The sequence below is a fragment of the Gossypium hirsutum genome, chromosome A11, assembly GCF_007990345.1.
Source record: "Gossypium hirsutum isolate 1008001.06 chromosome A11, Gossypium_hirsutum_v2.1, whole genome shotgun sequence".
Lineage (NCBI taxonomy): Eukaryota > Viridiplantae > Streptophyta > Magnoliopsida > Malvales > Malvaceae > Gossypium > Gossypium hirsutum.
Genome location: NC_053434.1, coordinates 101,518,083 through 101,530,200, shown reverse-complemented (window position 1 = coordinate 101,530,200; position 12,118 = coordinate 101,518,083). Strand labels below are relative to the sequence as shown.

Here is a 12,118-nt window from a genome sequence, read left to right as displayed (position 1 = left end):
ATTTACTTCCTATTCTAAGCCTAACCAAAATCCCATTACAAAATTTACAAAACATGTATTCATAAAAATTCAACATTTTTCTTCAATTTAACAACTTTACATTTTAGTCCCTAAATCATGTTTCCATAAAAAATCACTTTGTAAAAATTGTTTATCTATCAACAACCTTTCATTTTCTACCATAAATTTCTAATTTTCAACCTGTACATCCATAACCCATTTTCCATACTTTTATAACTTTTCAAATTGATCCCCCAAATAGATTGTTTAGGCTATTCCAGTTTCAAAAATATCAAAATTACTAAAAACGGGACAATGAAACTTATCCAATTTGGCCATGAAAGTTTCTTCTCTTTATCCTAGGGTTTCCATGTATTTTTGGGAAAGAAGATGATAAAAATAAGATGATATTTATTTTTATCATCTTTTAATTAATTAAATTATTTCACTTTCCAATTCAGTCATTGCCCTTTTTCTAAATTTCCATGGATAAGTCACCAAATTATCTACATACTTTCTTTAATGGCCTAATTGCCATATAAAAAGACCTTAAGTTTTGAATTCCATAGCTATTTGATTCTTTAAGCTAATAGAATTCAACTTTTTCATTTTATACGATTTGGTCTTTCCCATAATTAAACACTTAATCGATAAAATTTTCATATCAAAATTTTCACATGACATATTTATCATATTACGGACCATATAATAAAATAAAAATAAACTTTATTTTCGACTCGGATTTGTGGCCCCAAAACCACTATTCCAGTTTCACCCAAATTGGGTTGTTACATATACGAGAATTTACTAATTTCATCGGGACTTATCTCATGTTATAATACAGTTCCAATCCACCAATATTCAATATTAATAATCCTATTATAACATATAAGAATAAACAATTTGAATTATACTACATGAACTTACTTGAAGAAATGGTAACAGTTTAATCATCAAGGACTAGTCGATAATTTTTTTTCCTTTACCTCATACGTCCTCTGGTCGTTGAGATTCTTGATCTAAAGCATAATTTCATTTAATTAAAAAATTCAAATAACATATAACAACATATAAAAACCATACCCTAATTTAATTTCATCTATACTAAAATTTCTCAACTTTTGCATTTATCACGATTTAGTCCCTAAAATCGAAACTATTACAATTCTCACATTTGAGCTTCGATTTTGAAATAAATATCAATTTCATCCTCCAATAATCCATTAAAATACATAAATTCAGAATTTTCATACAAATTTTGGTCTTTTTGCATTTTAATCCCCTGGTTCAAAACTAACAACTTTTACTTTACAAACTAGTCCATTAACATATCTAAGCTTCAAAACTAACCAAATAACCACAAAAGCTTCAATAAAACATCAATGAAAACTATAAAAAACTTTAATAATTTCACAAAATAGTTCCTGGGTTAGTTAAATCAAGCTCTCGGGATTCTAAAAACATAAAAATTACAAGAAAATGACTTGAAAAACTCACAATTGGAGACTTTTTAAGCTCAAACCCTAGTGATCGATTCTTCTTCTAGCTAAAATGGTGTTTTTGAATGGATAAGGAGATGGAAAATGCATTTTCTCTTTCTTTCCATAAATTTATCATCTTTTCTTATGTTAATGTTTAATTTAAACATAAAAAATTTAATTTCTTAAGCTTAATTATCTTAATGACATCCACTAACTATCAAGGTGGTCTAATTTCCATTTAAGGCCTTGTTTTCAATTTAATTAATCATTTTAGCAATTAAAAATCAATAAAGATAAACTTTTACGACTTTTACAATTTAGTCTTTTTTTTTCTTAATTAACTATTCAAATGACAAAATTATTGGGTCAAACCTTAATACAACACTTAAATAACTTCATAGATATAAAATAAATAATATTTATGGACTCACACGTTAGAATTGTGGTCCCAAAACCACTGTTTTGGAAACCACAAAAAAAAGGCCTGTTATAAGTACTCTTGAAGGACTGCAAGTAACTTGGAATTTAGGCTAAAAAGGGTGGTCCTTGAGATAGATAGTACTGCAATTATTCATTTGATTCAAACATCTTCAGTAGAACAACATCACTCAAATGTGTTACAAGTTATTAAAGATTTACTCCAACTATCTTGAATGGTTAGGGTTACACATGTATATAGAGAGGGTAATCGGGTAGCCGATGGTTTGGCATCATATGACATCCTCAAGGACAGAGGTATATATATATGCAACCGCTTGATGAAGTTCTTAAACCGCTACATGATGATTGCTCTAGAATAGCTTGACCTCGTCTAACCTAATTATGGTTTTTATATTTCTTCTTGTACCAAAAGAAAACTTAGATTAGCAAATTCAAATAGGATTATATCTTTAAAAATTAGAAGAATTTTGGATTTTTCTTTTAATGTAATAATAAAACCTATTGTATCTATAAAAGAAAATTTTATCATAAAACTAACATGAATAATATATCTGGATTTCACTAAATATAAAGTCATATTAAATATATATTTATTTTTGAAACTATTAATCCAATTGGGCTTTATTAGAAAAAACCATGAGTAAAGTACAGACTTAAACCTCAAAAAAAATAACAAAAAAAAAAATAAAAGTCCCAAAGATAAGGTATTGGCCCGAAGAAATAAAGCTTAAACAAAATAAAATCAGAATACTCTAGAAACTTAAAAATATCTCCACTTCTTTGCCCAACCAAAAAGGTCTATTGTTCATATTGTCATTTCATCTACCATTTCTTCGTGAAGACGTTTCCATATTTCCAAGGAAAGCATTTTGCTCCTGGACTATTGATATTCCTCTTTCATTCTTTCCTTTTTCCTCTTTGTTTCCTTCTGTTCTCAGCCTGGTTTTCACACTCTACCCTTTTCCCTTAATATTTTTCGCCGATTCATGTATGTTTCCTAATAGGAAGATCGCCTTTTCCTTCTTCAGCATTTCAGTTGTTGATAATTCTACTTTTTCCAAAGGTTTCAACTCCATCCCCGATAAACTTCTGCTTCAGTAATAACCCGTCCAGCGTGCTCATGAACAAGGTTTGCATTTCTGTCCATTTTTAACACTTTAGACGCCAGATTATGTGTTGCTTCATTTGATATTCACCGTGCATGTTGAAACTGACATTCATCAAAAATTGCTTTACGTTCTTTTATATCGAAAATAAATGGTCCTATTGACTATTTTTCTTTCTTTGGGTTTTGAACTTTCTTGATTACTGTCAAGGAATATCCCTTAATACTAATGTGATTTTATCCCAATTCTCTGCCCACATTAACTGCCTGTAAACATGCATTGGCTTCAGTCGCGAAACTAGAGGGAATGTTGTTATGGACTATTGTTTTGGATGCCATAACTTCTCCATTGAAATTTCTAACTATTATTCCCGAGTATGACTTGTTTTGCCTATTATCAAAAGCAGCATCGAAGTATATTTTAAAGAAGCCTTGTTTCAGAGGTCCCCATGACTCGAAATCCAGACTCGAGGCAAGATGATTCCTCTCAATATCTTTTAGGTCCGTATATATTTCAAAATGAATTTTGCTATTTCTGCTCCAGATTTCTTATGACCTTCGTGTACCCATTGATTCCTGGCGGACCAGATAGCCCATGTAGTATAGATAAAGATTCGGTCTGCATCTGTTGTACTATTTAGCAGGATCCAGGTAAACTATTCCATATACTCTAATTGGGATGTATTCTGCGGCCAGGCAAACTCTAATTTTTTCCATGTTTCCTTTGTGACAGCACAATCGCGGAAGATATGTTCCCTGGTTTCTAGCTCTTACATGCATCTCTGACAGATGACTTCATTAGTTAATCGTATAGTTCTTAAGTTTACTAGAGTAGGAAAATAGTTAGGAGTGACTCTCCAAGCTATAATAATAATTTTTGAAGGAAGGTCACTATTCTAAAGTTTTTTGTAGCATTTAGTAATCTCACTTGGGTTGTAATTATTATTGTGAGCATTGCCTTTAAAAGAATTTTGTATCTGCTATGCACTGTATACTCACCCGATGCCTCACCTCTCCAGCTTAGAAAGTCTTTATGGGGAAGATGAGCCAGTGGGATTAGCAGTCTCTTTTGAGCAACAAATTTAGAAAAGGTACTTGAAATCAGTTTAGATCTCCATATTCTATTGCTATTATCGATAAGATCTTCAACCTTTGTGACATTTTGCTTATTAACTGTTTTTTTTATCAGCTGGCCATCGATATTTGGAACTCAGACATCTTCTTCAATTATGATATTACAGCCATTGCCCACCCTTTATCATAGAACTGAAAGAAGAAGTCCTTTTGCAACCCATATACTTTTCCAAGTATATGATGGTAAGTTCCCTAATTCTGAACTTAAGAAATCAGAATTTGGATGATATTTTTCTTTTAAAGTTCTTGCTAAAAGGGACTTAGGATTATCAATTAATCTCCACCCTTGCTTTGTAAGGAGGGCCAAATTAAATTATGCTAGATTGCGATAACCAAGACCACCCCATTCTTTTAATTCGTATAGTTTATTCCATGGACACCAATGGATTCCACGTCTGCCTTGATCCTTTTGCCACCAGAAATTAGCCATTATTTGTTCCATCTCTACACATGTTGATAGCGGTAATAGGAAACATGTCATTGTGTATGTTGGAATTGCTTGTAAAACAGCTTTAATGAACACCTTTTTTCCTCCTTGTGATAATAAACGAGTACTCCAGCTATCAATTTTCATCTTTATACGTCTTTTAAGTGTTGAAAAGCTATGCGTTTTTTCCTGCCCACCATATTTGGCAAACCCAAACAATTTTCAGAATTATTGGACCTTTAAACTCCCAACTGATTTGAAATGTTATCCCGGACTGTCTCCATTTTTATTTGAATTAAAAAACACAGTCGATTTTCCATAATTAATGCATTGGCTAGAACACTCCTCATACTTTTTTAGAACTTGTTCAAACGTCGTTGTTCCAATCTTAGTCGCTTCTCCGAACAGAATGCAGTCATCTACAAATAGAATGTGAGAGATCTGAGGTCCTCGTCTGCTTGCTTTAACCCCTTTTAGTCTTCATTCCTCAGTTGCGAGCCTAAGTAATGTAGAAAGTCCTTCACGAGAGGATCTCCTTGGCGTAGCTCTCTCTCTAGGGTAAAGACCATCCCTAGAACTCCATTTAAAACAACCGAATACGATATGGTGTTAATACAGTGCATAATCCTCTCAACCCATAAAATATCAAAATCCATCTTAAGCATCATTTGTTTCAAAAACTCCCATTCCACCCTATCGTATGCCTTACTCATGTCAATCTTGAGAGCCATTAGACCTTTTTTCCCCACCCTTTTATTTATCAAAATATGTATAAATTCATAGGCTAGGAGTACATTGTCAGTTATTAGCCTTCCCGAAATGAACATATTTTGAGCTGAGTCGATACAAAAATCAAGTACTTTTTGAAGTTTGTTGGCTATGGTTTTTGAAATGATTTTGTATAACACCGAATAAAGGCTAATTGGCCTAAAATCTGTAGTTTTTTGGATGAACAGTTTTTGGAATTAACACAATTTTCGTGTGATTCAAAGGTTTCAAAGACTTAGCTTTATTTAGGACCTCCAAGTAGAAATCTCTGATCTCCTTCCCTACAATGTGCCAGAATTTCTGGAAAAAAATTGCTGAAAACCCATCAGGCCTAGAAACTTTTGTCGGCCCAATGCTGTTTAGCACTTCAACAATGTCTTTCTCCTTATATTTGCTACTAATTATTAATTCATGTCTTTATCAATACACCTTTTAACACCCGTAAATAGGTGGTTTGTGTTACCGACCCCTTTGCATTTAAAGAGCCCCATAAAATAATTTTTAATAATAATTTCCATATTCGCACCTTTTGTTTTAAGAACACCATCGCTATCTTTCAATCCCCTGATTTTATTCATCCTATGTCTTTGAGATATTTTGTTGTGAGAAAAAGCCGTGTTTCTATCACCATCGCGCAACCAATTGGTTCTGGCCCTTTGTTCCCAATATAATTCCTCCTTTTCCATCTCCCAGTTTGGTTCTAATTTTACGTCGATAATTTCTGCTAACGTATCATCATCCCTATTCATGCCATCAAGCTTAACCAATCGATCTCGAAGATTCTTCGTTTTCCTATCGTGTTCTCCCTTAACATTTTTCCCCCATTTCTGTGAACCAACCCGAAGGTATTCCAGTTTGTCCAATGCATCTCCTGACTTCTCATCCCATAATTTTTTAATGACGTCAGCGCAAATAGGATCAAGGATCCACTAAGACTCGAATTTAAAATGATTTCTTCTAACTTGTGAACTATTTGTCTTCATCTGGATTAAAATTGGGCAATGATCAGAGAACGAATATGGGTGATGTTGTACCGGATAATCAATAAACAAGTTTAGCCACTCATTATTTGCCACTCCCCTGTCGAGTCTTTCTCTAATATTTTTGTTCTCGAAATTTCCCTTTTCCCATGTAAATTTCTATCCCGTATAACCAAATCAATCAAGTCACACTCAGCCAAGACCTTCTGAAATTCCTCCATTTGTCTTTCGTCCTTTGTTTCCCCTCCTTTCTTTTCATGGGCATACATAATTTCATTGAAATCTCTACACACATACCATAGCTCTGAACCTGTACTTCGTAGCCTTCGAAGAAGATTCCAAGATTCTTGCCTATTTGATTGTCTAGGGCTTCCATAAAACCCAGTAAACCTCCTTTTGTTTGAATTATCATCTACACTAATATCTACATCAATGTGATAATCTGAGTAGCTGCAAACATGAACTGAATAGTTTCCATTCCGTGCAAGATATAAACTGAAATGTCCATCCCATTCTGAAAACCACATTTTTTCCTAACTCGTTCTATATGAATGTGATCCAGTTTTGTCTCCATTAAGAAGACCAATTGGGGTTTGTAAAGTTTCAACATGTGTTGAAACCTCTTAATAGCCCAGGAATTCCCCAGTCCCCGGACATTCCAACATAGGATCTTCATTGGTTTCGGTCGGCTTACCAATTGGCAGCCGCCAATATAGTTTGTGTCAATTCTAAAATATCCTTTGGAGAAGCCTGTTCTGATTCAAAATTTTCATACCCCCCACGGGTCCATTGTAGGCCTTTACTCTTTTTACCATGCTTTCAATAGTGGGATGTGAGTTAATATCAGCTAGCTTTTCATGATTAAATTTGCGCTTCCCCAAAATCTTCTCAACCATGCTTGTATCAGATTTATCCTTTTTATCTAAGCGGCACCAACTGCTTCTATTATGGTTTATTTCTTGATCTGCTAGTAATTAGGTAGATTTCTCTAGCTCAGGATTTTCTATCGGATTTTCTACCGCGCCACTTTGATTCTTGTTAGACTTCTCTTTCACGATTATTGGCATTTTTTGAGGAATTAGATTATCTTAATTATTCCTATTATTTTGCCACACGTCTTCCGTTTCCAAAACATTAGGATTTCTTTCCGAATATCTCTCCGTCGCCGTCTAGTATTTCTGTTTCGTAGAGTCCGTATAGAAAATTTCTTCACTATTCTTTCCTTCCACGCCTGTGTAGTGGCACTGTTTCATTGTTTTCTTTTTCAAGGATCCGAGCCATAGGCTTTCTTTTCCTATTATGGATGATTTAGCTTTGAGTGCTATTGAATAAGGTAGTTCATTTTCTGTCTTATCTCGATCTTCAAGCGGTATTTTCGTGTATTCTTTGACACCATGTCCTAACCGGCCACATCCAAAACAAAACGTTGGAAGACTCTCGTATTTCAAAGGAAGCCAAGTTTTTCCTTGTTTGTTTGGAGAGATAAAAATACCTCTTCCCAGAGGTTTTTGAATGTCTAAATTAACCCTAATTCGGCAAAACTCACATTTTATCTCTAATCGAATTACACCCTCAAACGTGGATCCCACCGCATGCATCAATTCCTTCTTATCATATCAGGAGGACACAGCCCAGTTTTAATCCAAAATGGAGAGATAACCAATCTAATTTTGTTCCGCTCCATTACTTTCGTTATCCGATCAAAGATTGTTAATTATTTTTGAAAAAACCATGGATGCCTTTCCATAATCTGCTCTAGATCTTCATCGTCTTCAAAAGATATTGAGAACAAGTTTTGCCCCACAATAAGAATCTCAAATTTCTTTCTTGTTTTCTATATGCTCCTCAAGTGTGCTCTCAAACTGTTTGGATTGTAATATTTCTTTGTCCAAACTGTACATATCAGCATCTGATTTTCAGATGGAATTACTAAAGAACTTTTCACCGATAGCTGGATCAATTCTTCTTCAAGAAGTGCTAATTCCTTCTCATCTTCCAAACCCCCGAAGTCACCACTCGCCTTCTTCCCAACCACAGTAGTCGCTGTTTCTTTGGTAGACTTAGGAGAGCACTATTGACTTTTTAAGGTTTTTCTATTAAATATATATTTAACTCTCTCTCTCTTTTTTGAATAATCTCAAAATAGGTTTTGATTATATTTGTTTTTTTTTTGACACAATGCTTAGAACTGTCCATAGTCCCTCTCCAACCCAAAAAAAGGAGGATAATGCATTTCAACGCACTCAAACCCACGTCCTCTTGCATTGATAATAATATCCATGCCAACTGATAATATTTAATTCTAATTTAATTCATATATTTAACAATTTCAAGTATTTTAAACATATTTTTCTTGGATATAAACTCAAATAATATTCTAATAATAAAAAATAAAAACTAATTTAAATTTTAATCAAATATTTTTAAAACACATGAAAATTTTCATTAGAAATAATAAAATGCGTACTCCATTTAAGGTCTCTCCGTTCTGATTTTGGCATCAAATGAGGCAACAACTCATTGCAATATTTGACTGCCATCATTTGAGGCAAAAGGCTTAAAAAGATAAAAAGTAACGTTTAGGTTTTGAATTTGCTAATTTTCTCAAGTTGATTTTTATTTTTATTCCACGATAATATTTGAATTTGGTAATTATTTTTCATTCGATTCAAGAACTTAGATTTATTAAGGTGTGATAATATGATATTCTAAAATATATCATGTCATCATACTTTATCGAAATTCAAGTTTATGAATCAAATTAAAAAAAAATACTAAAGGCTAGTTCTCTATTATTATTGTGGTTGAAAAGTGCTTTAAAAGATTCTTTTAGAAAAAAATATTTTTGAAAAGTGTGTTTGTTAGTTTTTATTGTTCTCCATTGCTAGAAAATATTACGGTTGAAAGTTAAAATATATTTTTTAGACATGATAGTAGAAACTAAAAAAATAATTAAGTTATATGATATTTAAATAGTTTAATATAATGATACATTAAATATAAAATTTAAATACCTATTAAGTAATTAATATAAATTATTTGTAAAATTTATATATAATTTTTTAAATATTTAAATATAATAATAAATAATATTTAAATAATTTAATATTATAATATGTAAATTATAAATTAATCTATTTTTATATACTTTTAAATAATTATTATAAATAAATATATTTTTAATAATTTTTACTTCCAAATATAAAAACTAAAAACATCTAAATCTTTAACTTTTGAGTTTAGATAAAAAAATACCTTTTCACCTCAATTTTGACTCCAAAAACTAACCATGTGTTAGTGCAAAAGCACTTTTGCACAGCATAAACATTGAAGAACAAGCTGTGTTTTCAAAGAGGTTTTGGATTTTACTTTTGGCTTTTGGTTAATCAAATTACAAAAACACCCCCTTAATTGTAATATTTTCCTTTTTAAATTTACTTTAGGTATAAAATATTTAAAATTGTAAGAGAATATTACCACCAAAATTAATTGATAGATTTCGGACTTACATTTAGTTTTGCAATAATAAAAAATAATTGGATCATTCATTGTATATAAAATTATTAAATTTAATTAGTAAATTATTTTAATTTAAAATTTCACAAGTAATTTATATTTAATTTAAAATTTAACAAATAATTTAATTATTTAAAAGTTATTTAAATTTTTTTATTTTTATTTTTCAAGATTATGTTTAAAATAAACATTTTAATTTCTCACTACAATTTATGACACCAATGAAGAACACCACATATTAACAAACCACATTTTTTGTTCACCGTATTTTTCTACAACACTTTTCAATTTTCAAAAGCATTTTTGAAAAAGACTTTTCAAACGCAGCGGTAATGAAGAATTAGCCCTAAGTATTTTCGTTACTTTTGCGGTGGAAAGTGCTTTTTCATCACAATGAATAACGTACTGTACCTTATGGAGTGTGTCTCACATTTTCAAACATTTTCAGACACTTATCATTACCCGTATCATGACATGAAGATGTCAGAATCACAATACCTCCAATAGGTGACGACGTCACGACAAGAAGTTTCCCAACATCATGATAACGGATGACGTCATGACGAGGCGATTCGGGACATTGCAACGTGGTGACGTGTTCCCACATAAATTAGGTTTTTTTCTTAGTTAAACTCAGTTATTTTTTCCCATTAAATTTTAATTATTCTAGGGTTATTTTAGTCATATATTCACAAGAATTTCAGCCTATAAAAGGGTCTTTGCACCCTAGGATTGATATCATCATCACATTAAGATTAAGAGAAGATTAAGAGAATTTTGAGAGAGCTTTAAAGGAATTTCGTGTTTTTAACTAGAGAATCTTGTTTCTGAAGTTTAGGGTTTGTTTGCTTTTGGGTTATCTCCATCTTTTACTCTTTTAGATTATTTGCCGTTTTAATGAAGTTTTATTTGCACGTGGTTTTTATCCTATTCGAGAAGTTTCCCACATAAAATGTAAATAAAAATTGTGAAAAAAATAAAATAAAATAAAGAACACACAAAGATTTTTATGTGGAAACCCTTTCGGGAAAAAAACCACGGGCAGAGGAGAAAAAAATTCACTATGTCGAATTTGAATGTTTACAAGAGGAATAGACTATGTCTATTTATAGGCTTGTAAAGCCATATTCTAGTAAGACTGAAACATCTTATTCTAATCAATATCAAATAGATAGAATTTAATAAGGTTTAAAAAACCTTATTCTAAAATAAAATAAAAGAAGTATAATTCTATATGGATTCTTCTTTTAATTTATTTTGCCATTGTATTTTATTTAAATAAGGATTCGGGTCACTTAATTCTAACAACCTCCACCTTGACACGAATTCTCAATGAACAAGTTCTTCATCGCGAACTCTCAACGAACAAGTTCTCCACCTCTTCCATAAAACCCCTTAAGGGTTTAACTTCAACAATGAACACCAACCAAGTCTAAGCAATGCTCAAACTTGGTTATAGGAAATGACTTAGTCATCATATCTGCAGGATTTTCATGAGTACTAATTTGCTCACAACAATATCACCACGAGCAATAATATCACGAACAAAATGATACCAAACATCAATGTGTTTTGTTCTCTCATGAAACATTTGATCTTTTGTAAGAAAGATGGCACTCTGGCTGTCACAAAATACTTTGTTGATTTGAATGTCTTCATTGAGTTCACAAAAGATCCCCTTCAACCAAATAGCTTCTTTACAAGCCTCAGTAATCGCCATGTACTCAGCTTCAATGGTAGACAAAGCGACTGTAGTTTGCAAAACGGATTTCCAACTGATTGCACAACCTCCAACTGTAAAGACATAACCTATGAGAGATCTTCTTCTATCAAGATCTCCAGTAAAATCAGCATCAACATACCCAATGACTCCATCTCTAATTCTTCCAAACTTTAAGCAAACATTAGTAGTACCTCGTAAGTATCTTAAAATCCACTGAACTGCTTTCCAATATTCTTTACCGGGATTCACCATATATCTGCTAACTGCACTAACTGTATATGATAAATCTAGACGTGAACAAACTATAGCATACATGAGAGATCTCACTACACTAGAGTATGGAACATGTGACATGCACTCAATCTCATCATCTGATTGTGGAGACAAAGCCGATGAAAGTCTGAAATGGGCTGCTAAAGAAGTACTAACAGGCTTAGCACTCTGCATATTGAACCTGCAAAGAACTTTCTCAATGTACCCCTTCTGACTTAGGTACAATTTACTTGCTTTTCTATCTCTGAGAATCTCCATACTAAGTATCTT

At 32.1% G+C, this 12,118-nt stretch overlaps 1 long non-coding RNA gene across 3 annotated transcripts; it reads left to right on the top strand.

Annotated features, from left to right (window-relative positions):
* The first annotated feature begins 2,706 nt into the window (after window positions 1–2,706).
* Window positions 2,707–10,741, top strand: LOC107893012 (uncharacterized). Of its 3 annotated transcripts, none has more exons than XR_001682709.2 (5): window positions 2,707–3,051; window positions 3,435–3,678; window positions 3,761–4,118; window positions 4,217–4,344; window positions 4,526–4,736. It is a non-coding gene; the product is annotated as an uncharacterized lncRNA (long non-coding RNA). The 3 variants fall into 3 exon arrangements; XR_001682707.2 differs by lacking the exon at window positions 4,526–4,736 and adding an exon at window positions 10,301–10,741 and having other exon boundaries at window positions 2,708–3,051; XR_001682703.2 differs by having other exon boundaries at window positions 2,708–3,051; window positions 4,217–4,736.
* Window positions 10,742–12,118: the final 1,377 nt, after the last annotated feature.